At 45.2% G+C, this 25087-nt stretch overlaps 1 protein-coding gene across 13 annotated transcripts in view; it reads left to right on the top strand.

The window, feature by feature from the left end:
* MAGI1 (membrane associated guanylate kinase, WW and PDZ domain containing 1) overlaps positions 1 to 25087 on the top strand; it is a 483098-nt gene that overhangs the window by 44353 nt on the left and 413658 nt on the right. The gene's annotated exons all lie outside the window — the stretch shown is intronic.

Raw genomic sequence — 25087 nt, 5'->3', positions numbered from 1 at the left:
TGTTTTGTCTACAGTGGAGGATATGCGATATTTGTTTAGTATAAGCAAAGTGTTTTGCGGTGAGGCAAGAGGAACTTTATTTGGCGGAAAGACGGTGATCTGTGCTGGATGAGGACTCGAAGGCAGAGGTGACATCACTCTTGCTTCCTGCAAGGCAGTTTATCATGTCTCTTTCCACGCATGTGCTGTCCTCCTTCAGAAACCGGAGAATGGGGCTGCACATGTTGGCCCTTGTGGTTCCTACCAGATCTCCATGCATTGGGGGAAAGGTCTTTTTTTTAACTGGATGTGGATCGGTTCCTCCATATGATCAGGAGCTCTGATTGTATGCATCTCCCAAAGGCACAAACAAGCCTGTGTGCTTTCATCTGAACATGTGTCAATTCCTCCTTCTCCAACCTTTTACCCATATCTGAAGGCTGACTACCAGTCTGGTGCCTTCCAGATTTTTGAATTACAGCTCCCACCAATTGCAGCCAGGATGCGCTGACAGTGGCTGATGGGAGTTGTAGTCCAGGACATCCGTAGGACACCGGGTTGCTGAAGACTGGCCTAGAGCAGAGCTTTCCATGGTGACACACTTTTTAGACATGCATCATTTCGTGACACAGTAATTCAGTTTTACTTAACAAACCGGAGGTTAAACTAACCCCCTTTCCAACCTCTGGAGGAACACGGGGAGCATTTGCATGACGCACCTACACGCTGCAGCCAACACACGTGTCACGACACATAGTTTGGAAAGCTCTGGTCTAGAGAGTAGCGTGGAGGGTCTTCCATTAATAGTTTCATTTAAATAAACATATAGTGAGTTGTCATATGCAGCCCAAATCACAGGATATTTATATTGGTGGTGGTGGTGGTGGAATGGAAAAATAAGGTTTATACACCGAACATTGGAAATATTTTTATTTCAGTTAAGGTAAAGGTAAAGGTACCCCTGCCCATTCGGGCCAGTCGTGTCCGACTCTGGGGTTGCACGCCCATCTCGCTTAAGAGGCCGGGGGCCAGGGCTGTCCGAAGACACTTCCGGGTCACGTGGCCAGCGTGACAAGCTGCATCTGGCGAGCCAGCGCAGCACACGGAAACGCCGTTTACCTTCCCGCTAGTAAGCGGTCCCTATTTATCTACTTGCACCCGAGGGTGCTTTCGAACTGCTAGGTTGGCAGGCGCTGGGACCGAGCAACGGGAGCGCACCCCGCCGTGGGGATTCGAACCACCGACCTGACGATCAGCAAGTCCTAGGCGCTGAGGTTTTACCCACAGCGCCACCCGCGTCCCTTATTTCAGTTACATGACTGTAAATTCTGTTGGTGATTTTATCTGCTGTATCACTTTTGTTCTTAATGATTGAGCTCCTTTCCCCCCTCACCGCCTTTGTGATGTATTTGGTGCCTGGATGACATGGAGATGTGGTTGAGTTGGTCCTTAAGTACCCTGATTCTGCTTTCTGGCACCCTCCCCAATTGTGTTTGGCAAATGTGTCAACTGGCCAGGTGACTGCTAGTTGCAGAATCCAAGAACCCTTAAGTGTGTCACTCTGCAGGTGTTCCTAAAACCATCATCTGGTGTCCATGTGGATGAAAATACAGGACCCCTTTCTCTAACCTCCTCCTCTTCCTCCTTTTGGCGACTCTGCCTAGTCTTGAAAAATTCTAGCGCTACAGTCTCCTGCAAGGCATACGCAGGAAGGTGAAAAAACACCCCAGAAGGATCTGAATTCTTCTAGGTGATCCCTGCACTTCAAAGAGAATGCAGTCTAATTAAAACCATCCATCATGAAAAAAGTGTGCATGCTTCCAAGTTTTATTCCGCAAGAGGGAATGGTGTGAACTGCTAATCTAAAAGTTAGCTTTAAATTGCCAGGGAAATTAATATAGGTGTAATTAAAAACGTGCAAATGGGTTTAAAATGCATGGTTTTGGGAGAGGGAGCGGACACTCTGCGCAGCAGTTTTAAAGTAATGTGAAGATGGTTTTAATAGCCAAATAGTCATGAAGGACTTCCAAAGAACAACACAGTCGTGTGAGGACAGAGTTTGGGGGTTTGGGTGCATTTGCTCTTGTGGCATTCTGTTTTCATGCTGTCAGAATGAAACCAGTTCTGCTGGTGGTAAGGAAAATCCTAAACCTCTCCTGTATAAGCTTTACTGGATCAGATCAGAGGCCAATCTAGTACCCTGTTTCTTCCTCTGCAAAACCAGAAGTCTTTGGGAATCCCACAAACAGAACGTGAGGGTCATAGGAATTCTTTCTCTGATCCTAGGGGGTCGCATCACGATTAAGAATGTACCCCATGAATTTGTCTAAGCCCCCTTTAAATATATATATATCGTCAATCGATGGTTATTGCTGTATCTTGTAGCAGATTCCGTAGCTTAACTAACTGCTCTGTCGGGAAGTACTTCATATTGTCTGTCCCAAATCTCTCACCATTCAGCTGCTTTGATTGGCCCATGATTTCAGCATTATGAAAGATTGAGTAATATCTTCCCCCTATATTTTCTCAACACCATGCATTCCCCTATATCCTAACCATATCCCCCTTTGCTTTCTTTTCCCCCCTGAACTTAAAAAAGGCTCCAAGTGTAACCTTTTCTTGTAGGGAAGTTGCTCCAGATCCCTGATCGCTTTGGTTGCTTTTTTTGGGGGGGGGGCAGCTTTTCTATCTCTACGGCACCCTTGTTGAGGTGCAGTGATTAGAGCTGGGTAGAGTTTTCCAAGTGTACCTGCCACAGTTCCAGGTATGCTATGGCTTACGGTTGGAATGATGCTGGTTTACTTTTCTCAAGATGGTGACAACTCAAGTGCAAAGCTGCCTTGCTGATTTGCCACCTGATTGCAGTGGGTCCAGAAAATCGTTCTACAATCTCCTGTGCACGGCAAGGTTTAGGGACAAGGCAGCTGCTGAAATTGGGCAAAAAGGTGGTTGTAAGAGGAAGAAATGCACTATGTAAAAAGGAATGCTGTAGCACACGTTTGTACAGTGGTACCTCAGGTTACATACGCTTCAGGTTACATATGCTTCAGGTTACAGACTCCGCTAACCCAGAAACAGTACCTCAGGTTAATAACTTTTCTTCAGGATGAGAACAGAAATCGTGCTCCGGCGCAGCTGCAGCTGGAGGCCCCATTAGCTAAAGTGGTGCTTCAGGTTAAGAACAGTTTCAGGTTAAGAACGGACCTCCGGAATGAATTAAGTACTTAACCCGAGATACCACTGTAATGGAAATGCTAACTGTCTTTATGTAAATAAAGCACTCCACAACAGGACAAGAAATGCTATTTAATTCCATGAGCAATGGGTTTTATTAAGTGTCTAAAAAGCCTGTTCCATGAAACAGACTATAAACTGGATTTTGTCCGGAGACTGAGCACCCATCTTAAGGCTCGGCTGCTGTGATGTCATGGAATGTTAGTACAAAGTTCTGTCTGTTAAAGTTGAAGGCATGCCACTTTCCATGACCAGTCAGGATGGATGAAAGTTGCACGGTAAGTTAGGAATGGGGACTGTATGCCAAGGGAGCACAATCAAGGCACAGCCTGAGCAGTGCCTTGTTCGGTGTGTATTCTCATTCTTGGTCATAAACACATGAGTGCCACTCAAGCTGGGCCCCACAATATTTCTCTTCTCTCATTTGTGCCTGGCTTGTGTCCTGGAAACAGGTACACCAGGTTGATCCTTCTGCTGCTGATCTCTGACTCAGGACAAAACTCGCCCTCTGGGTATGCCACCCTGTCAGGAAAAGGAGAAGGAAGAGTTCACACACTATATCCTGTGAAGCTGACAGTTGGATCGCTTTTTTTTGTTATAGCAAACAAAGTCTCTTTCTGGTTTGACTTCAATCTGTTTGACAAATGGCTGTGCTGGCACCAACATTCATGGGGATCGAAACTGATGGATGGGTGAAGAAACAAGAGAATGGTTGGAAAAGATGATGCAAGTCGCCCTTAACTTTTAATAAGTGCCTGTATTCACTTATACAGACATTGTGGGTCAGAAAGTGCAATCAAATAGTTACCATTTGATTCGGCACACCATGTAGATATAGAATTATCTATAGCAAAACACTGTTTTCTTTGCTGGGGGGATTGGAAACGACTGGATGGGGAGTAGAAAAAAGGAACACCCTACCTCCAGTTCACACATGCATTTGATGGAAGTACAGTGGTACCTCGGGTTAAGTACTTAATTCGTTCCGGAGGTCCGTTCTTAACCTTAACTGTTCTTAACTTTAGCTAATGGGGCCTCCCGCTGCTGCCGTGCCGCCGGAGCACGATTTCTGTTCTCATCCTGAAGCAAAGTTCTTAACCCGAGGTACTATTTCTGGGTTAGTGGAGTCTGTAACCTGAAGTGTATGTAACCCGAGGTACCACTGTAACAACTTCCCTGGGTTAGTTAAGCTGTTGGGAGAGCAGGCACCACAAGTTGGATGTGCATATTCTCTTGAATGCAATGGTTTCAAGTGGGGGCAGTTCACATGTTTAGCGGAGAATCAAGTGTCATTTATGTGTTTGTGAACCAGCCAGGACGTTTGCATTTGCAGGTCTACTTATACTTGCATGGATCTGTTCATGCAAGTATAAGTAGAAAAAGGCTTTTGAAGGTGAGCGACTTTAAGATATGGGCCAGGATAAGGTCTCTGTGTCCCTGAAGATGGGCACATAGATAGAAACAACAGTAACTTGACAAGGCTTTGGGAAACATGCCACTTTGACCAAGGGAGGTTGCTTAGTGACAGGGTGGCAGCAGAGAATACTGTCCTCTCCTGTGAATAGAGAGAGCAAACAGTCAAAAGGGGTTGGGGGAAAGAGCAAGAGTCAGTGATTAGGAAAGGAGCTTTCTAATCTTGTACCCCATAGCTGATTGACTGCTGCTTTTTGTGAAACTGCTCCGTGTGTGTGTGTGTGTGTGTGTGTGTGTGTGTGTGTGTGTGTTGCTAATTTTGCCAAGATTATAGTATAATAGCACTTCTGGAAATGTCAGGCTACACTTATTTGCATCAATAAAGAAATGTCAAGAGTCTAGCGTGTGTATTTCAAGCCTGCTACCATCCTTTGGGATGCAAATATGTTTTTATATACAGTGGTGCCTCGCAAGATGAAAAGAATCCGTTCTGTGATTCTCTTCGTCTAGCGGTTTTTTCGTCTTGCGAAGTAAGCCCATTGAAGGATTAGCGGATTAGCGCTATTAGCGGCTTTTAGCGGCTTATCTGCTGATCGGATCAGCTGATAAGCGGCTTAGCGGCTTAGAAAAAGGGGGGGGGGAGGGAAAAAAACCAGCAGGAACTCGCAAGACATTGTCGTCTTGCGAAGCAAGCCCATAGGAAATTCGTCTTGCGAAGCACCTCCAAAACGGAAAACTCTTTCGTCTAGCGAGTTTTCCGTCTTGCGAGGCATTCGTCTTGCGGGGCACCACTGTATATATATAAAAGTTCAAATTAAGGCAACCAAGGACCAATTTGATTTGTTCCAATGATCCGCCACATAGCATAAACTGAGAACATAAGAGCACTGCTGGATCAGTCCTGTTTTCCCGTAGTGGCCATTAAGAAGTTTATGGAAGGACCACAAGCAAGGCATGAATATAATAGCACTCTCCTGCTTTAGTTTCCCAGTGGCTAGTATTTGGAGGCATGCTGCCCCGATCCTGGAGGTAATTCTGCAAATGATGGTAAAACAAACGTCCGTGTATTTCTGCCTTCTGCAGAATGTTTCGCGGTGCATATATTAATCAGTTCACATACATGATTCCAAGCATTTATCACCAATGGCCACAGTTATTCATGGAAACTGAGCTGAAGTAACCTCCGGTTTGACAATACCTAGAATACAGATGGTCTAAGTTCCCGGCATTCACTCTGGTTGATTGCTATAATGTCGCAGCAAAGGAAAATGTGGCATTTCCTAGTATTTCCTGCCATGTACCTTTTCCTCTTTTCACTGCCAAAATCTGAGAGGATTTTAAAATTTTGCAGCGAAATCTTATGCATCTAAATCCCACTGTGTTCAGTTCAATTTACTCTCAGGTTCTGGTGGCAGGTTCAGTCTTGTTATCATTTGAGATTAGGAATCCTGGATGGCCAAAGAAAAGCTTGCCTATTTTAATATGATGATATAGACAGCCTTGCATTTGGGCCATTAGTGTTCTATTGGCCTTAAAACGACTCTGTGGCTGAAGAAGATATTTGGACTGGTTTGCACATTATGCTAAGGCCAATCCTGCCTTAACTCCAACATGCGGGCTCTCAGAGAGGAGATCATGACCACTTTGCTCCTTCCCAGTTGCTCTGCCGCTGCACTGTTTGCCTTAGCTTGTCTTCCACACCTTGTTGAACTCATGGTTTAGCTCTCTCTAAATTAACCATGAGCTGTGACCAAGGTTGGTTCCGTGTTATGGCTTGTGTCTTAGTTCATTGCAGCACCAGAAAGACTAGGGGAGGGGAGAAATGGCCACAAACTCCTCTCCTGGAGGGTTATGCATTTGCACTAAGCATTAGCTGCTCTTAGCACAATGTGCAAACTAGGCCAGTACAGTCGTACCGTGGTTCCTGAACACCTGGGGAGTCTAACGTTCCGGCTCCCAAAGTGATTGTTCCAGTTTTTGAACGTTCTTTCAGAAGCCGAATGTCCGACAGGGCTTCCGTGGCTTCCGATTGGCTGTAGGAGCTTAGAAGTCGAACGGACTTCCGGAACGGATTCTGTTCGACTTCCGAGGTACAACTGTATTTACAATTTGCCAGGAGGCAGGGGATGTTCATGCAACACTTTGGCCGTGGGGCAGCCATACATTTATTTAGCCTTTTTTGACCTTTGATCATACGCTAACCCCCGTGCTCAGAGTTTGGCCTGGGTCTGTTTTGATACCCAAATGCAACCACATATTTGAGAGCAATTAGTCAAAGACCGCAAACTAGTCTTGATTAGAGTTCAGGGAATGCACAGGTTCAGTCTGTGGTGACCTGCTGGAAGTTAGCTAAATGATGATTGTGGCTGGCATGGGTTTCAGTGCCTTTGGTTGCTGTTAACAATTTTGCAGTTCATGGATGGTTTTTGTCTGCATGTTGTAGTTATGAACCCAGCCAGGAGTTTATTAGATAATTTTAGCCAACCGTGTGTGTGTGTGTGTTTGCCCTGGATTAGAGTAGGTGAACATCCAAATGTCCTTGGAGACTCTGCAAGGAAAGCAATCCTTCTTAATCTTATGGATTTCCATGGTTCCTTTTGATGAAACAGCCCAATGAAAATGAAGGTGTGAACTCACCGCAGTATAATTTATTTGTAAATGATTTCTTACCTCAGTCCTAAAACATATTTACTTAGAAGTGAATCCTGCTGATTTCATGAGAACGTAATTCCCAAATGAGTGTGCTTAGAGTCTGTATTCTGCGCATAATAAGCTTCTCATTTTCTTGTTCTCTCTTCCACTTTTGTAGCCTGTTCAAGGTTGGCAGAATAAAATTATAATGTGGCACAAGGGGCTTAAGAATAGTTAAAAGAATGATTTGAGAGAAGAACCCAAGTAGTGAATGGGTTTTCTTAATAGCTTGCAATGATGTCAACTACCTTTTTCATAAATGTGACAGGCCCTTTTGTGGAAGAGTTGTAAATGGCCTGTGAATTGCAACTGCATCTTCGTGTAGGGAATTTTTGTTTAAAGTAGATCCTCAGTGAAAACCAAGCTTCTTGTGATCTGATTGTTCTTTGGTGCCTGAGAAGGTCATTGCAGTAGAAAACTTATATATATAACTTATTCAGATTGTAGAGCTATTGTTGGCACCATACCAGCTGTTTTATGGTATTTGCTAATACATTTATTTAAAAATGGCATACTTGATCCTCACCACATTTATATTACAATGATGATGAAGTGGCGATGTTCAGTAGCAATATACTTCTTGTCTTTCTATGTAAGGACAAACAATCTTTGTGTGTGCATTTTCTTCTCTTCTTTGGAAGCGTTCAGCTGGACTCTACAGTGGTACCTCGGGTTACATACACTTCAGGTTACATACGCTTCAGGTTACAGACCCGCTAACCCAGAAATAGTACCTGGGGTTAAGAACTTTGCCTCAGGATGAGAACAGAAATTGCACAGTGGCGGCGCAGCAGCAGCGGAAAGCCACATTAGCTAAAGTGGTGCTTCAGGTTAAGAACAGTTTCAGGTTAAGAACGGACCTCCAGAACGAATTAAGTACGTAACTAGAGGTACCACTGTATTGGAAATATAGCAGTGGGAGCTGTAATCTACTCTTGATTCATAGAATTGCAGAGTTGGAAGGGATCCCTAGAGTGATCTAGTTCAACCCCCTGCGATGCAGGACTCTGTAGGTTGCCCGTATGAGGTTCGAACCAACAACCCTGGCGTTGTCAGCAATACGCTCTAACCACATGGAACTAACTGAGTTCATGAGTTCATGGAACTTGGAACCTTATTCCTGGGTGTTCTTACTCCCCTCTTATTATTGCAATTATAGCGTTGCCTGGTGAGCACAGTGGCTGAGCCAGGATTTAAAGCCCAGGTCTCCCTCGTATTTCACATGGCACTGGTTCTGACATGGACTTCCTACATCCAGTATTGCAGTTACATATGCAAGTCTGCTGTTGCGAACATTTTTTTGGTGTGTGTGTGTGTGTGTGCGCGCGCGTGTATTTCCTTAATTTTATTACATTTTAATCCCACCCTTTTCCTAAAGAGCTTGAGACAACCTGTTGTAAGAGTTTGGTAAATATATTTGCAGCAGCGTGCAGGGGAGAAAAAACCAATAATCTGGTAAGACTTCTGGTTGAAGGGATAGAGGAAAACTGTAAGTTAATTACTCATGGCAAACAAAGCCATTCTAAGTATATAGGCTTTACATGTGGAGACACTTGCTCATACTAACTGGCTCAAACTAACTTGCAGAAGTAGTAAATAAAGCATGAAGAAAGAATCAGTGAGAAGGAAGAACAGGTTGACTTTCTGTCTCTTACACACCCGCTCAGCCCGGGTTCAGCTGGCTTATGACCAATGTAGTGACTCCTAACACAGAGTTAGGCCCAGTTGAGGCCATCACCTAAGACATGCCTTAGTTCAGGGATGGGGGTGGCTCTCCCAGATGTTCCTGGACTAGCCAGCATGGGTAGTCAATGTGATACCCTCCAGATGTGGTTGGCCTGCATCTCCCATTAGCCCCAGGCAGCATGGATGGGCCAGGTATCATGGGAGTTGTCATCCAATAACATTTGGTGATCCAGAGGTTCCCTCTTTCTGTCTTAGGTGACTAGGGAGGAGTTTGGCAAGCCCTGAGGTTCACAAACTGACCCTCTCCTCCTTTTTTTGTATGTGTGAGAGAGTGAAATGCTTCTACCCTAGGAACAAACCACAGTTGTGTGTTGGGAAACTGTGGTCTACGATAGAGGTAGGCGATTGTGGAACCTGCAATATGTTGTTAGACTTCCACTGTCCCTGATCATGGGTGATACTGACTGTGGCTGATGGGGGTTGTAGTTCAACAACATTGGCTTCCCCTGGTTTAGGTGATCTTTGGACTCAGGCCATGGTCTGTACCCTTTTTACCCTCAGAGCAACACTTTCCGCATGGGAACTTGAACCCAGGGCTCCCACCTTGGGACTGGGGTATCAGAATAAGTAGAAGCTGGTAGTGCAGTCGTGACTCATTCTGTTAAAACACTTCATTGGTTGATCATTATACTCCATTTTAGGTTGGGATGTGTGAATTGGTTGGAATTAACAGTGTGTGGAAATCAAACTGAAGGCTATGACAGAATTTCACAGGTACAATGGCTTTGGTTGTGGAGGTGCAGCACTCAGTTCTGTGGGCAGCTAGAAAGCAAACTTCTATAGCGTGTGGGTGCTCTCCTTTCTTTCGTTTTCCAAGCAGAATTTTTGGAAGTGCCACTCTTTTTTTTAACGGGAAACCTGAGCAAGTGGTACATTCCGCCAAGGTTAATGCAAATCTCAGTTCTAAGGAAAGTATGCAGAGTGTGGCACACTTGGCGTATGTATTCTGTATATTTAATTTCAGCCACATATCCTGTCTTGAGTGATTGTTAACATACCCTGCTGTGCTTAGACTTTGTGCAAAAGGTTTCCAGACATTGGGTGGTCTTATGGCTGAAATGTTAAAGGATAGAGGGGCCTTGGGTAACTGGAGCTTCAGAGTTAATTTCGAGTTAATTCTGAGCTTCCTTGTGTTTGAAAACCTGAGGCCAGAAGTACTCTCTTTTTGATCAGATTTGTGGTTCAGCTTTTGAAGGGAAAAGAAAAAGACGTTCAACGTTGAGTTCTGCTTTGCTCTTTCTGCCTCTTCCTTCCCCCAGCACAGTTTTGCATTTTGAATTGCTGCTAGGGATTTGTTTGCGGGGAAGGCATGTTGAGAAAATCGCCTTTGAAATTATAGGGATCTTGATTGTATCCTGCCTGTGCATTTGGGTGCTTTTTCCTTTCTCAATTAAGGAAAAAACAAAAGCCACAGTTGGGGAAACAGAGACAAATGGGGGGAAAATGAGCTTGAGCTTTTATTACTAGATAAGTAGGGGAATACAAATAGCTTTTGTGCCCTGAGATTCCAGTGACGCTAATCATTCCAGACTTCACTTGCAATCATTTTGACAGCCAGTCAAGAGCGCAAAAAAAAAGCGCAGAGAAACATAACAAATTTTGCTTTCTTTTGTAGAGCTCTTGCTCTGATCTTTGGTGTTCTTGGAAGCCAGCCATAAAATGGATTTGTATGATTTAAGGTACAGGGGTTTCTTGCAAATTTACATTAGGGAAAAAGAGCTATGGAAAACTCTCCAGAAGTAAGTCTGTGCCGGGAATAAATAAGCAGTGATTCCCGAGAGAGGCTGGAGGGTGATTTCCCCCACTTTTTTAAAAAATAAAATAAAATACTATTTTTAAAAATACTATTCTTTCCCCTTCCTCCCATTTTTTAAAAAAGAATAGTTTTGCCCTTGAATTCATTTTTGTGCAAGCAAGGCCCGCACTAGTGCACAAGGATGCATATGTTTCATGGCCTGGTGGGAACTGAGATGAAAAATACTTTTCATGTTACAAAATGCAATACGATTGCCCAGAACCTTAAGAGATGTGATTATTAAAATGAATCCAGGGCTACAGCTGCTGTCTGGACTTGGTGGTGGCTGTAGAGGCAAGGGCAACTATAGCTGCCAAAGACCACTCATTCTTCTACCAAAGTCCTGCATCTCGCTTGTGGTGAGCACTGCCAATGTATTATTTGCCAACTCCTCTGGCAGGGCAACCAGAGAACCTTTCCTCCAGTTAGCAAAGTGGACTCAAAAAGTTAGCTTCTTCCCAAGAGGTGATAGTGCTTCCAAGTTGTAGGGTGGGATTGTGAACCTGTGGCCCTCTAGATGATGGCGTGTGTGTGTGGTGCGTGTGTGTGTGTGATGAATGCCCTCAGTGCCAGCCAACATGGCCCAGTGGTCAGGGATGAAGGGACTTGTTGCCCAACAGCATCTCGAGATGCCACAGGTTTACTATCCCTGTTGTAGAGGGAGAGAATGCCATCTTCCCACCCTGTCATCCCCTGGGACACCTGAACAAAAGCTATGTAACTGGATGTTGCACAGCATCAAACTCTGCTCGTTCTCAGTTTTGTAGGGATGCCAGCTCCCTCACCCCATGCCTTGCAGTACAACAAAACTCCTGCAGAGCTTCTGTGGAAGGTGACATTTGAACAGATTAAAAGGTAAAGGTAAAGGGACCCCTGACCATTAGGTCCAGTCGTGGCCGACTCTGGGGTTGTGGCGCTCATCTCCCTTTATTGGCCGAGGGAGCCGGCGTACAGCTTCCGGGTCATGTGGCCAGCATGACTAAGCCGCTTCTGGTGAACCAGAGCAGCACACGGAAACGCCGTTTACCTTCCCACCAGAGCAGTACCTATTTATCTACTTGCACTTTGACGTGCTTTCGAACTGCTAGGTGGGCAGGAGCAGGGACCCAGCAACAGGAGCTCACCCCGTTGCGGGGATTCGAACTGCCGACCTTCTGATTGGCAAGTCCTAGGCTCTGTGGTTTAACCCACAGCGCCACCCGTGTCCCTTTTGAACAGATTAGCAGCTCCTAATTCAATACCAGCAAGTTGAGTTTTATCACCCATCTCCTATAGGATCAGTGAAGTTTAGGGGAGAAGAAACAAATAACCACTGTGGGGTGGATAGGGGATGAATGTGAGCATTTTAAATGAGGAATGATTAGCTCTCTCTCCCTCTCTCTCTTCTCCCCTTTGACTTGAAAAGCTATTGGTTTGCTATGAAATAGCTTTTAACTGCCCTTGGCTAGCCTGCCTTAAGTTGCACTCATGTTCCTCTCCCTTCCACTTTTTAAAGCTGCTCTCAGTTCGAATATTTAACTTGATTTTAACTGAAATACAAGCAGTTTAAGGAAGTTGAGTGATCTAAATCATTGAGAGGTAAGACAACAATAGCACTGCTAAAGCAGGTACTTAATTAAGCTTCCATTTGTCCTAATAAGCCTCCAGCCACTGAGTAATTGATGTAGTGCACATGTTCGATCTGTGAGTTGGTTCTAATGTGAAAACTTCACTTCTCCATCATGCAAACTCCTTAACGAGACAACAGGAGCGTTAGAAACACAAAGCGTCAACTTTTAATGATAGTTGTGCTCTGCCAATGAAAGCATAGTTGAGGGCTGTTGGTTTTTTTGCTCCTCTGTTGGAGCAATTTCCTGCAGGTTGTTTAAATTGGGCAAAATCCAAAGAGTCACTTTTGACCTTTTTAATATATATGAATATTTGGATAATGCTACCGAAGAGTCAAATGAATGCAAAGTTCAGGACAAAAGTATCATTGCATGTCACTTAGCATTAATCGTTGGCATTGTCTCTGTGTTGCCTGCTTTTGTCTATGCTTGACAATATGTTTCTGTCTTCATAATTAAATGTTTAACTTTTAGATTTTTATTCAGTTCCACCTGGGCTTTAGATGGATATTGACCATTTGACTGTAACACATTTGTTGTTATTCTCCTAACCTCATAGGTGTCAAGCCATAGCCCATTATGGTGAAGGCACTGGTAGAATTTGCCTTCCATCATGTTATTATTACAATTTTTGAAAATGCCAGACTTTTTTACATTGTTGCGGAACAAAAGGACTGTCCTACTTTGGAACATGACAGGTTTCTCTCCCCCTCTCTACAAACCCTGACATGTCAGATCTGTATCATTCTATTTTTGATCTGAATCACTGTTTCCTGTAAGTCTGTCAAGGATGTGAAATACAGAACGAATTCAAACATTGCATTGTCGAGTTTGCGGTAGTTTATCCTTCTTGATATCCTTATGGCCAGAAACAGTAACACCAGAGTTCTCTTCAAACAATAACCTTCTCTGGATAGAGCTACGTCTTCGGTGCCCTTTTGAAAAACAAAGTCTTTGTTCCTCCTGTCTCATTGCAGGGGTCTGTCGGATTCTTTTTTTAATGAAGAGCCTTGGGCTTTGGTGGGGCTGTGGGACTGATATCCTTGATTTTTGGCATTAGCCTTGTTTTGGCGTTGATTGAACCTGTGGAAGGGTGACTTTTTGCCCACAAGCAACACACATTCAGGGGCCCTTTATACATAGAGCCTGTGTCCCTTGAAGGATGTTCCCAGAGGTAAACTGGATCCAAGTTGTTCAGGGCATTTTACGTGCCAATTGAAATGTCTTATATTTGGCTCGGTAGCGTGTTGGCAGCCCTTTCACTGAAGGCAACCTTGCTGTGACATTCCTTACGAGCTCCAGCTCAAGGCTCAGCCTTAAGGGAAGCCCCACATAGAGGGCATTGCAACACGACAATCGCCAATGCCTGTTTTATGGATGAGACCAGTGACACACTGGTGGTGCAGTGGGAAGTTGAATTATGGTCCAGGAAGCTGAGAGGACACTTTTGTTCATGTCATTCAAGTTGATCTTTGAAGTCCACAGAAAATGTCTTGGGGAACCCTGGAGTAAGCTAGAACTCTGTTGTGTGGACTGCCTGGATGATGGAGATGTGGAGCTGTTCTCCATCCATTCTCCTGGACCAAGAGGTCCCCCTGGCTCAGTCCCCAAGCTGAGGTTGCAAAGCTGGAAAAAGGCTTCTTGTCATTTGTTGTCAGGACATTCTTGTTCAGGCTCCAAGTCCCGGCTCTCCTCTCTGTCTTTCACTGGGCCTCACGGATTTCGATTACCGTAGCCATTTGTATCTGGTGTGTGTGGCACTTTAAAAAGGAGAGAAAACAGCCTCCTTTCCCAGTGCTGCTCTTGTAGCGCAGTGCACCTGATCCCTTGGATTTGGACCGGTTTGACTAGTTTCACCTGTGCTGGGGGAGCGCTCCCTCTGAGCTGCTTTAAAAATAAGTGTTGCGAAACCTCTCAGCCTTGGCAACAGCATGTAAACAGTGTGTGCGCCAGAGTGTGTGGCCGCCTAGAAACCTCCCAGCCTTGGGAGTTGCCCTTCTTTTGATATGTACAGCAGGTCTGCTGCCTCGACAGACGGGATCTTATTTCTTCTGAGACAACTTTGGGATCTTGGAACTTGCCAAGCAGAGGCATTGCTGCCAAGAATGAGTGCAAGGATTAAAATCAAGAGAACCCAGGGGGGAAAGGGATGTGTGTGTCTCTTCCATGTCTCTTCCCAATGCATCCTTCTGTGCCACAACACTTTGCTTTGTGAAAGCAACCAGCTTTTTTTTAAAAAAAATATTTGCTACCAGAATAGAGAAGAGCCCTTTCTTTTCCTACCTGTGTGCCTCCTGCTTGATTCCCAAATGGGATTCCTAATAAAACCAGAACTGATGCTTTAGTAGCTTCTAGTTGTTCAGACGCGGGTGGCGCTGTGGGTAAAACCTCAGCGCCTAGGACTTGCCGATCGCATGGTTGGCGGTTCGAATCCCCGCGGCGGGGTGCGCTCCCATCGTTCGGTCCCAGCGCCTGCCAACCTAGCAGTTCGAAAGCACCCCCGGGTTGCAAGTAGATAAATAGGGACCGCTTACCAGCGGGAAGGTAAACGGCGTTCCGTGTGCTGCGCTGGCTCGCCAGATGCAGCTTGTCACGCTGGCCACGTGACCCGGAAGTGTCTGCAGACAGCGCTGGCTCCCGGCCTATAGAGTGAGATGAGCGCACAACCCTAGAGTCTGTCAAGACTGGCCCGTACGGGCAGGGGTACCTTTACCTTTACTAGTTCAGATTATATATTGAGCATCTGCACCACAAGCAAGCCCATTAAGATGTTTTGTAATGACCATGTTTTGGGACTAAGCAGTAGACTTTACAAACACCTGGATGAAAGCATGCCAAAATAAAAATCCATTGTGCATGTATCCACGAACCTTTATTTTTGTATGATTACACCGCTTCTTGACTGCCCATTGGCCAGAATCCCCTAGGCCACGGGTGTCAAACACAAGGCCCGCGGGCCGAATCTGGCCCGCCAGACCTCGTCATGTGGCCCGCGTAGCCGCCGTTCTCGCCCGTCCAGTGCACCATCGCCTGGTTGTGCGCCGCGTTGCCTTTCAGCACAAAGGAGGTGGTGAGCAGAGAGGCCGCCTCCGGAGGTCCCCCACCGGCGCGACCCCGCAGGCCGCCTGCCTCGTCCCACGGGCTGCCGCGTCTCTGGCAGGGGGGGGGGAGGCTTCGCAAGGCTAAAGAGGAAGCCAGGGCAGCGAGCGCGATCCATCCCGTTCGCTGCCTTGGCTTCCTCTTTAGCCTTGCGCGCCTGGGGGGGGGGGAGGAGGAGGCTTCGCAAGGCTAAAGAGGAAGCCAGGGCAGCGAGCGCGATCCATCCCGTTCGCTGCGCTGGCTTCCTCTTTAGACTTGCGCGCCTCTCCAGCGGGGGGGGGGGAGAGGGGGAGGAGGCTTCCCAAGGCTAAAGAGGAAGCCAGGGCAGCGAGCGCGATCCATCCCGTTCGCTGCCTTGGCTTCCTCTTTAGCCTTGTGCGCCTGGGGGGGGGGAGAGGAGGAGGCTTCGCAAGGCTAAAGAGGAAGCCAGGGCAGGGAACGCGATCCATCCCGTTCGCTGCCCTGGCTTCCTCTTTAGACTTGCGCGCTTCTCCGGGGGGGGGGGGAGGCTTCGCAAGGCTAAAGAGGAAGCCAGGGCAGCGAGCGCGATCCATCCCACTGCCCTGGCTTCCTCTTTAGCCTTGCGTGCCTCTCCAGCCGCAAGAGATCTACCAGAGGTAGATCTTAACCCTTGCCTCACCTGGGAGCTTCTCTGGGCAGGAATTCCCTTAGCTTAAGTGGGGTGGGGGAAGTGTGGCAGGTAGGGGGGTACCTGCCTAGACACTGAAGCCACATGTCTCTCAGATGAAAATTGGGAGTGGGCATTGTGTGAAGTGGTCTGATGGTGGGCATTGTGTGAAGTGCTCTGATGGTGTGGGCATTGTGTGAAGTGCTCTGATGGTGTTTCCTACTTGGCAGGGGGTTGGACTTGATGGCCCTTGTGGTCTATTCCAACTCTATGATTCTATGATTCTAAGTGGCTGTGGATCTCCTGCTGCAGAACTGTAGGACTGTATAGAGTTGGGAGGGCCACCCGAGGGTCATCTAGCCCAGCCCCCTCACAATGTAGGAATCACAGCTAAAGAACGCCAGACAGATGGTCCCCCAACCGCTGCTTAAAAGCCTCCAGTGGTGGAGACCCCAAACACCTTCCGAGGTCATAGAATTGCAGGGTTGGAAGGGAACCCCAGGAGTCATCTAGTCCAGCCCCGGTGGACAGCGGGCGCAATCCATCCCGTTGCGCAAGACTAAAGATGCTGCGCAAGGCTAAAGAGGAAGCCAGGGCAGTGAGTGGGATGGATCGCGCTCACTGCCTTGTCGTCTTCTTTTTTAGCCGCGCTGGAGAGGTTTAGCTCCTGGCTGGAGAGGTTGCGCGGCTATGGATCCCGTGCGCTGTCTTGGCTTCTTTGCTCTTTGGGGCTGGTGGGGGAACCCGGGCTTCCCCCGCAGCCCCGAGAAGCTCTGGGAGAAGCAGACAGGCTGCACGCAGCCTGTCCGTTGCTCTTTGGGGCTGGGGGGGAGGGATAATATTTTTTTCCTTGATTTTCCCCTGTAAAAACTAGGTGCGTCCTGTGGTCCGGTGCGTCCAATAGAGCGAAAAATACGGTAAAAGCCCATCAACTTCAGGGGTCTCAGCCTGCTCAAATATTTTAGGCCGATACAACCCCCTTTGAGGGTGACCAAACTGCTGGTGCGGCCCCCGATGAATTTGAGTTTGACACCCCTGCCCTAGGCACTTTGCAAAAATCAAGAAAATGCACAAATGCAGCATGCACAATCTGTGAAATAAAAATGAACAAGAAAATTAAATCCGTGAGAAAAGGACATACAACACAATATTACTAAAATGTCTATCCTGCCAAAGGATACTAGGGCAGCAGACACCAAAGTGGCAAAATGAAACTATTAAAAACAAAAAAATTCAAAATAATTCAAAATCTTTTAGAACTTTTAAAGCATGGAAAACTTTTAAAGCATTTTAGAACTTTTAAAGCATGGAAAACATCTAAAAACATGCTTCAACTTTCTCTTACTTCTCTTCCCCTATCTTCTCTCCACCCCTCCTCCTCCTTTTGGCTTTCTGGTTCACGGAGCGATTTTGTGCATGCACGACTGGAACTTTATTTGTGCATATGCAAAAATCATTAACAGTGCATCCTTTTGCATACATTAATGCAAATGAGGAAGTGTGAATTTTTAAATGGCTCAAAACCAAACATACCCCAACAATGAAACCATTCTTCCCTTCCTGGAAATAATTTGCTGTTCCATTATATTTATGCAGTGTACCCAGTCAATGATATCAGGTTAAGCCAAGTTTATCTGTAACTGAGCAACTCTTTGGTGCTAGAACATTGTAGTCAAAGTGAAATGTTTTCAGCCTTCAACGCCCTGATCAGCTATTGGTCCAGCTTTAGGGCATTTCCCCCTTACCTCTTCCCTCCCTTGCAAAATCTGTATGTTATTTAACAAACTTTTAACATCATTATGTGGGACTCTGGCTTTCAAGACAGCATGGAGCTTGAGTTCTGAACGGGTGGCAATGAGACTGCATTTCCTTAATGAATAAATTTCATTTAGTCAACCTCCAGAAAGAAACTTTGTGCCTTTTTTTGTTTTTCTTGCTTTCCAGTCACCGCTCTCATACTATGGAACGCTGTTCCAGCAGGGATTCGGCAGGCATCCATGCTTTTGAATTTCTTGAAGACTTTTTGTGCTGAGAAGCATTTGCAGCTGTTTTGTTAGTCGGTTGCCAGACTTGATCTCCTGTATTTTCTTTTACATTGTATGATGTACAGCCGTTTAATGTATATTATGATGTGACGGTATAGAAACACCTTTTGTAAATAAATAAAAATAACCATTGCTGACCACTGTTTATGATGAATGTGGATGATGGGAATTGTAGTCCGACGGCATATGGAGAGAACCAGGTTGGCTAACCTCTGATTTTAATTTGTCTGTCTCATCTCCCTACCCTTGTTTTTCACTGTTAGATCCTGAAATTCCAAGCTGGTAGCTAAAATAAGGAAAACAAGAAGTGCAAATGATAGCAGCTGGGCTTAAACTGATCATTTCCTATACGGGGAAACCCCCGCTCCCAAGCTAGCAGTGTATGAGGTTGTAAAACCTGTTTGCTTGCTTGCCAACAAGAGTTCAGCATCTGTGCAGGCCTGCTGGAACATGTGTACAGCTGTGCATTCTAGTGGGAACTCTGTATTCCTCTCTGTGTTTTTATTTTTTGATATTCTGAATTAAGACACAGTTTTTACAAGGTTTTTTATTTTTAAAATTCCCAAGAGCTCTTGAGATATAACAATTCCTGTTACCCTTCATCCCATGTGAACATGAGGAACACATGTTTGGATCTTTTAAGAGTCACTATATGCTGCCGGCAGTAATTGGAGGCACCCAGGTGGGGTGTAGTGCAGAGTCGATAGATGGGGATAGGGTGCTTGAGCCATGCGGTTTATTACAGAAGTGGGAAGAATGGTTACAGAAACAGCATTCAAGTGGGGCCTGTTAATTCTATAGAGGGCGTTAGGGATGGATGGAGTCTGAGATTGAGCGAACTTTTAAGTGTTCCCTCTGCTCTTGTGAACTTCATACTGAAGGTGGGTTTTTTAAAATCACTGATTTGAAATCTGACTGAAGCAGCATATGAGTATGATCTCAAACCTCTGCGTGTCTTAATAGTTCCCATAATGACAAAATCCTTTTTCCTGTCTTCATTTTTTTTGCAAACACATGTGCACACTCGCTTGCATATTTATTTAAACAGTTCACATCTGCATATGTGTTGTCTTTGAAACGGTTTTTTGCTGTTGTTGGTTTTAATTGTTTGTATAGATGGAGTTGCGTTTCGTTATTCTGCTGTTGCAGTTTTCACTGCAAAATTGCTTTGAGATATTTTATGGGAAGCGGTTCATAAATGCAGTCAGTTGAAAAATAAATAAAACGTGTGTTCTTCCATGTCGGCCTACATCATTTTCACTTTGTTTATTTTATAGCGTTTGCACCCCCTCTTCAGCCCAAATGCCTCTCAGAATGGCTTACACACAATCAGTCAAAGCAAGACAGATTCTTGCCCATAGGCGTACCATTGCGAAAGCAAATAAACAAGACACACAAGGGAAAAGTGACAGGAAGGGAAGAGGAGAAAAACAAACTCAGGCACCAATTCTTCAATAGTTGGTTCTTATATTAATAGGAAGTGAACCTACACGATCCTATCCATACCTTGCAGTTGGCGTGAGAAGGCATGCCTGGTCTGTCATTAGCAAAATCAGATTGCAGGTTAAGAAGACAGGGCTTTCTCAGCAGTGGCACTGTAGTTATGTCATTTGGTTCCCCAGGGAAATGTACCGAGCCTCTTTCCCTACCTGATTTAATATATTTCTTCTCCACATGACTTTTTAATGCTAGGTTGTTTGTGCTACGTCTTACATATTTTGTTTACGGGGTGATGTGCTTTTAACTGTTGGATATTGTTCTTCTTTTTCCTTGATAACTTGGGGGAGATTTTATTTTTGAAGGCGGGATATAAGTCCAAAAAACAAAGTGCCATGTTGCTACTTGGTAGTACTCCAGCATTTGCAAGTATCAGTGTTCTGCAGTCTTCGGGAAAGTACATTGTTTGAGCATCTCCTGACCTGAATGTGGAACTTGGTGTTTGAACTTAGGGTTTTTTTTTAAAATGTGTGCAACAGCTTTTGTTTCCCACTTGAAAAAAGTTGCATGAGGCAAGCAGGTGTTTAAAATGTAAGCTGATAAATATGAGGTGTATCCATTGCAACTCTTCCATTAGCACATGGATTTTTGCTTGTGCAACGGGACTTTCCTCCCCTCCTTTCTCTGTTCTTCAGCAAATCTGTGCCGGGATTTTCCCCAGTCCTCTGGAGCAAATTTTGGAGAAGGTGCAGGGTGCACGGAGGAAGGAATTACAGTTGTGCAAGTGGAAATCCTTGCACAGATGAGATGGTTGCTTAGCCTTGCATTGGATACACACCTATGTATTTATGATGTAGCCTTTATTCAATGATTGAGTGCGTGCTTTGCATGCAGACAGTTGCAGTTTGAACCCACGGCTTCTCCAGGTAGGCCTGTGAAAGAAGCTTGTTTGAAACCCCAGAAAGCTGCTGCCAATCAATGTAAACAAGACTGAGCTAGGTGAACCCAGGTCTGACTTCGTATAAGGTGGCGCTGTGTCAGGCACATGTTTCACAATCAATCTATTCAACCTCGTTTCAGATATTACATACCCTCCAACATGTTCAGTCCCAAAACTGAGATATGCGTCCTCCTGTCTGAACTCCCACAAGATCACGGAGCCCCAAAGATGTTCTGTTTTCAGGGCTGTGCTCTTGCGGCACCCCAAAACACGTGTTTCGGGGTGCTGTGCAAAAAGGTTTTTTTGGGGGGGCGAGATCTTGGTGCAAAATCGCATGAGATCATGGTGACCAAAATGGCCGCCATTCTCTCACAGGAAAAAAACAAGATGTTCAGGATTTTCCAGGGCACTTGCAGGGTATGATATATTACACCATGGGCTTGGTTGCATTTTCCCAGATTCCCTTGAAAATAGGGCAAGGCCTGAGTTTGGGTTTTGAACTTGTACCACATAACAGGGTCCTGAATGAATGTACCAAATTCTTCTCAGAAACATAGCCTTCAGTGGAGCTACCCAGCTACAGGCAAACCGACAAGCGGGCTTCGCTTGGCCAGTTTTAGTTTCCTAGCAGAATCTTTTGTTCAGCTTTTGTTCCACAGTGTGTGCTGCTTCCTGCTTTTCCTGTTGTCTTCATATAGGGAAACCATATATGAAAGAAGGGCAAGCGTGTCCCTGCAATGTTGGTGTGGCTGTTTCGAAAACAGGAATTGAGTCATAGCCTCCAAATGAGGTGGTCTCCTGGAAAAGGATAAAACAACACAAGGCCACCCCCCTTAGAGACAGGAAGACTGCTGGTATTGAGCTCAAAGCTCCCAAGGCCACCGTTGTTAATATGCAACAGCATTTCCTTTATAAACATGCCTCTCTGGTCAGCCTTGTAAGCACACCTGGGCTCACTGTCTCCAAAATGTAATTGACCAGGCCTCGCCTGGGAATGATTTTAAAAGCCAATCAGGCCATTTGGCCAAATTAGTTCTTAATTTGAAGGACACTTCAGACTTTTAAATGGTGACCACAATCAACCTGCGGTGAGAGGTTTATGTGGATTTTAATTCTTTGTTTTTTAAATTTTTTTTAAAGCAAATGCTTGTTAGCTTAGCTTCACACATATGCAGCAGTAAAGAGGAAGATATTTGGGTTCCTTTCTCAGAGCCGGTCTTGAATGCAAGTTGGCGCAAATCACAGGTGGAGAGAGTCCTGTTGCACTCAAGTTCTGCTTGTTTCCTCCCATGAGTATTTGGCAGGTCCAGTGCTCCATAGTTGATGGGTCATTGTTCATCTCATCAGCTAGCCTTCTCCTCTAGAAACACCACTGTGGCAGAAGAGGCTGTAAAAGAAATCTGTCCTTTCCATAGGCATAACGACAACTGTTGTAGTGAAGCAGTTTACCTGATCATAGCCCCGTTGCATCTAAGGCGTCTCAGTGTGTATTTATTGTGTTATATAAACACAAGAATGTTGACCTCTCTGTGGCACCACCAGCTCCACACCTTTGTGAGACGTACAATTCATAGCTATTAAATCCATGCCTCGGTTTCACTGTGAGTTGGTGTTTTCCTGTGTTTTCTAGTGCCAGGCTGTAATTTGGTTCTGATAATGGGCTGGACTGTGTAAACTAAATATAGGGTGTGTTGTTTGGGGTGTGGTAGATTATAAGGCCACCCTTGGGAGGTGGTGGACTCTCCTTCTGTGACGGACAGCAGAGCCAGACTAGAGTCTGGTTGGCTACAGAGTCAGCTGACCACAGAGCAGTGGGGTACAGCACTTTTTGGGGGGTGGGGGGGAAATAAAAGGAGCAGTTTCTGAGGGAGAGAGTTAGATAGGGCTGGGTTTAAGATGAGATATAGTGCTGGATTTGAGAAGAGGGATAGGATTTCATTTGAGATGCTAGACAGGTTTCAGGTTGGGAGATAGGGAGTGAGATAAGGAGAACTGGTTCTGAGTGAAGTGAAACATACACATTGAAGAGACTATCCATAGTGAGAGGACAGAGCCTCACAGCTTGGATAGGGAGACCGGGTTGAGGGTCTGGGAAAGGTATACAGACAGGAGTGTCCTGGGAGGGCTGAGTCTGAACTGGGAGAGGTAGATCCTGTGGGAATTCAGGCTACCTGGGTCTCAGTGTTGTTGTTGTTAGAATTTATGTACCACCCTATACCCGGGGGTCTCAGGGCAGTTCACAGAATAACAGCCAGGAGGGGAGAGTTCTTCTAGGTAGAGAAGACTCCCAACCCAGTAACAAGGGGTGAGGGGATCCTCTGGGTCTGTTATACCATTTAGAAAATCTCAGAGGTGGGATTCTTAAGAGAGTGGGTACCTGAGGAGAAGTGCCCCTCGCTCATGAACCACAGTAATAATCTGTGAAGGAAACTGTATGGTGTTGAAAATATTTAACTGTAATATCTAAGTAACAGAAGCTGAGTTGAGCATTTTGCCATCTATCCTAAAAACCTTAACATCCACCACCTGATTTTTAGTAACTGAACTTTAAGAAGAGCTGTGCCAATTGTGTTGTGTTTGAGCCTGAGACATCTTAGAGTTAAAGCAAACAAGTTAACTTCTACCTGAAAGAACGCTTTTCCTGACCCACTTTGTTTCATAAACCTGTTTCGTTTAATAAAACTTTTCTAGTTTGTTTAATCAACTCTTGCCTGAGACTCTAAATCATTAAGTTTCCCCTCACACAAGTCCCCCACTAGATAATCTGTGGTAAATTGTAGGAATTCGTGTAATTGGTGTACCTTGAGGTGGGTGTACTGTATTTAATAGGGAGTGGATCCGCCGCATTATTAATTGGTGGTATTAAGTGGTGGTTCCACTACACCTTCCTTGGAGGTTTTAAGCAGAGGTTGGATGGCCACCTGTTATGGATGCTTTAGTGGAGATTCTTGCATTGCAGGGGGTTGGTCCTCACGGTCCCTTCCAATTCTATGATTCAGGGATCTTGGTCGAAGCTAAATGGCAGTCTGATGAGCAAAATGTGCTGGCAGCCCTTTACATGTATGTTTGTAGCAGATGCTGTTGACTAAATGTGAATTTCACAAAGCAGTTTTGATTGAAACCGTTGGCTACAGCAAGACCCGTAGAAGTGAGTCAGTAGAAATCCCCGCTTTTTTAATTCCCTGGCATATTCCCAGTTGATCTTCATGGTCTTAGCTGTTTTCAGTGAAACCCATTTTAGTCATAATTTTATTTCTGTAAATCAGGTTATCCACATGCAGTTGCATTGTAATTAAATTTCTCCCCTCCCTACAGCACAGGCTATCTTCTGCAGGCAGAAACAGGGTAAGGGTGTATCATGCAATTACTTTCCCGGCCAAGTTACTTTCCCATCGAGGAAGTGGGCATTTGAATAGCCCGAATGCTTGGTATTTGAATGCCTTGAACATGTTCAGGGAAAGCAAATGAGGTGACATACTGGAGATGATGGATTGGAAAGCAAAAAAGCCTTGAATTTTTCTTTTTCTTTTTTACCTTCTAAAATGACTGCAGTTTGCATTGCATGGAAATGTTACGGATCATGGAGATAAAGGCAAAGCTTCCAAATATTCTTTTGGAGTTCCCAAACACTGGTCCATGGACTGCAAAGGGATGTGGGCGACGCTGTGGTCTAAACCACTGAGCCTCTTAGGCTTCCCAGCTGGAAGGTCAGCAGTTTGAATCTGTGCGATGGGGGGAGCTCGCGTTGCTCTGTCCCAGTTTCTTCCAACCTAGCAGTTTGAAAGCATACCAGTGCAAGTAGATAAATAGGTACCGCTGTGACAGGAAGGTAAACAGTGTTTACATGAGTGCCGCACCCCATAGTTGCCTTGGACTGGATATCCCGTGGTCCTTTACCTTTACTTTTTACCATGGACTGCAAGTGGTCTGTGAGGTTCATTCAGGTTGGTCTGTAGTGTGTGCCTGTAGAACAGCGGGACCATTGGCTATGAATGGCAGGCTCAGTGCATTAAACATTCATACTGATTTTTAATTTTAACTTTATTGCTTCTTATATTGCATTATGGATCATTTCATGTTACAGTGGTGCCTCGCAAGACGAAATTAATTCGTTCTGTGAGTTTTTTCGTCTTGCGATTTTTTCGTCTTGCGAAGCACGGTTTTAACAGTATTAATGGTTTTAAGAAAAAGGAAACAAACTCACAAGACGTTTTCGTCTTGCGAAGCAAGCCCATAGGGAAATTCGTCTTGCGAAGCAACTCAAAAAATGAAAAACTCTTTCGTCTTGCGCGTTTTTCGTCTTGCGAGGCATTCGTCTTGCGAGGTACCACTGTACACTGAATTCTATGGAGTTCAAATTGCAGTACACACTGAAATGCAATATAATAAACAAAAAAAAGCACTAAAATGCAACTAAAAGTCTCACAGTGTCTAGCAATATAGTACTGAACAACATAGTACTGAAATACAATA

The sequence above is a fragment of the Podarcis bocagei genome (assembly GCF_964188305.1).
Source record: "Podarcis bocagei genome assembly, chromosome: 2".
NCBI classification, from domain to species: domain Eukaryota; kingdom Metazoa; phylum Chordata; class Lepidosauria; order Squamata; family Lacertidae; genus Podarcis; species Podarcis bocagei.
Note: the sequence above shows the minus strand (reverse complement) of the source record. Positions and strands in the feature narration are given on the sequence as shown.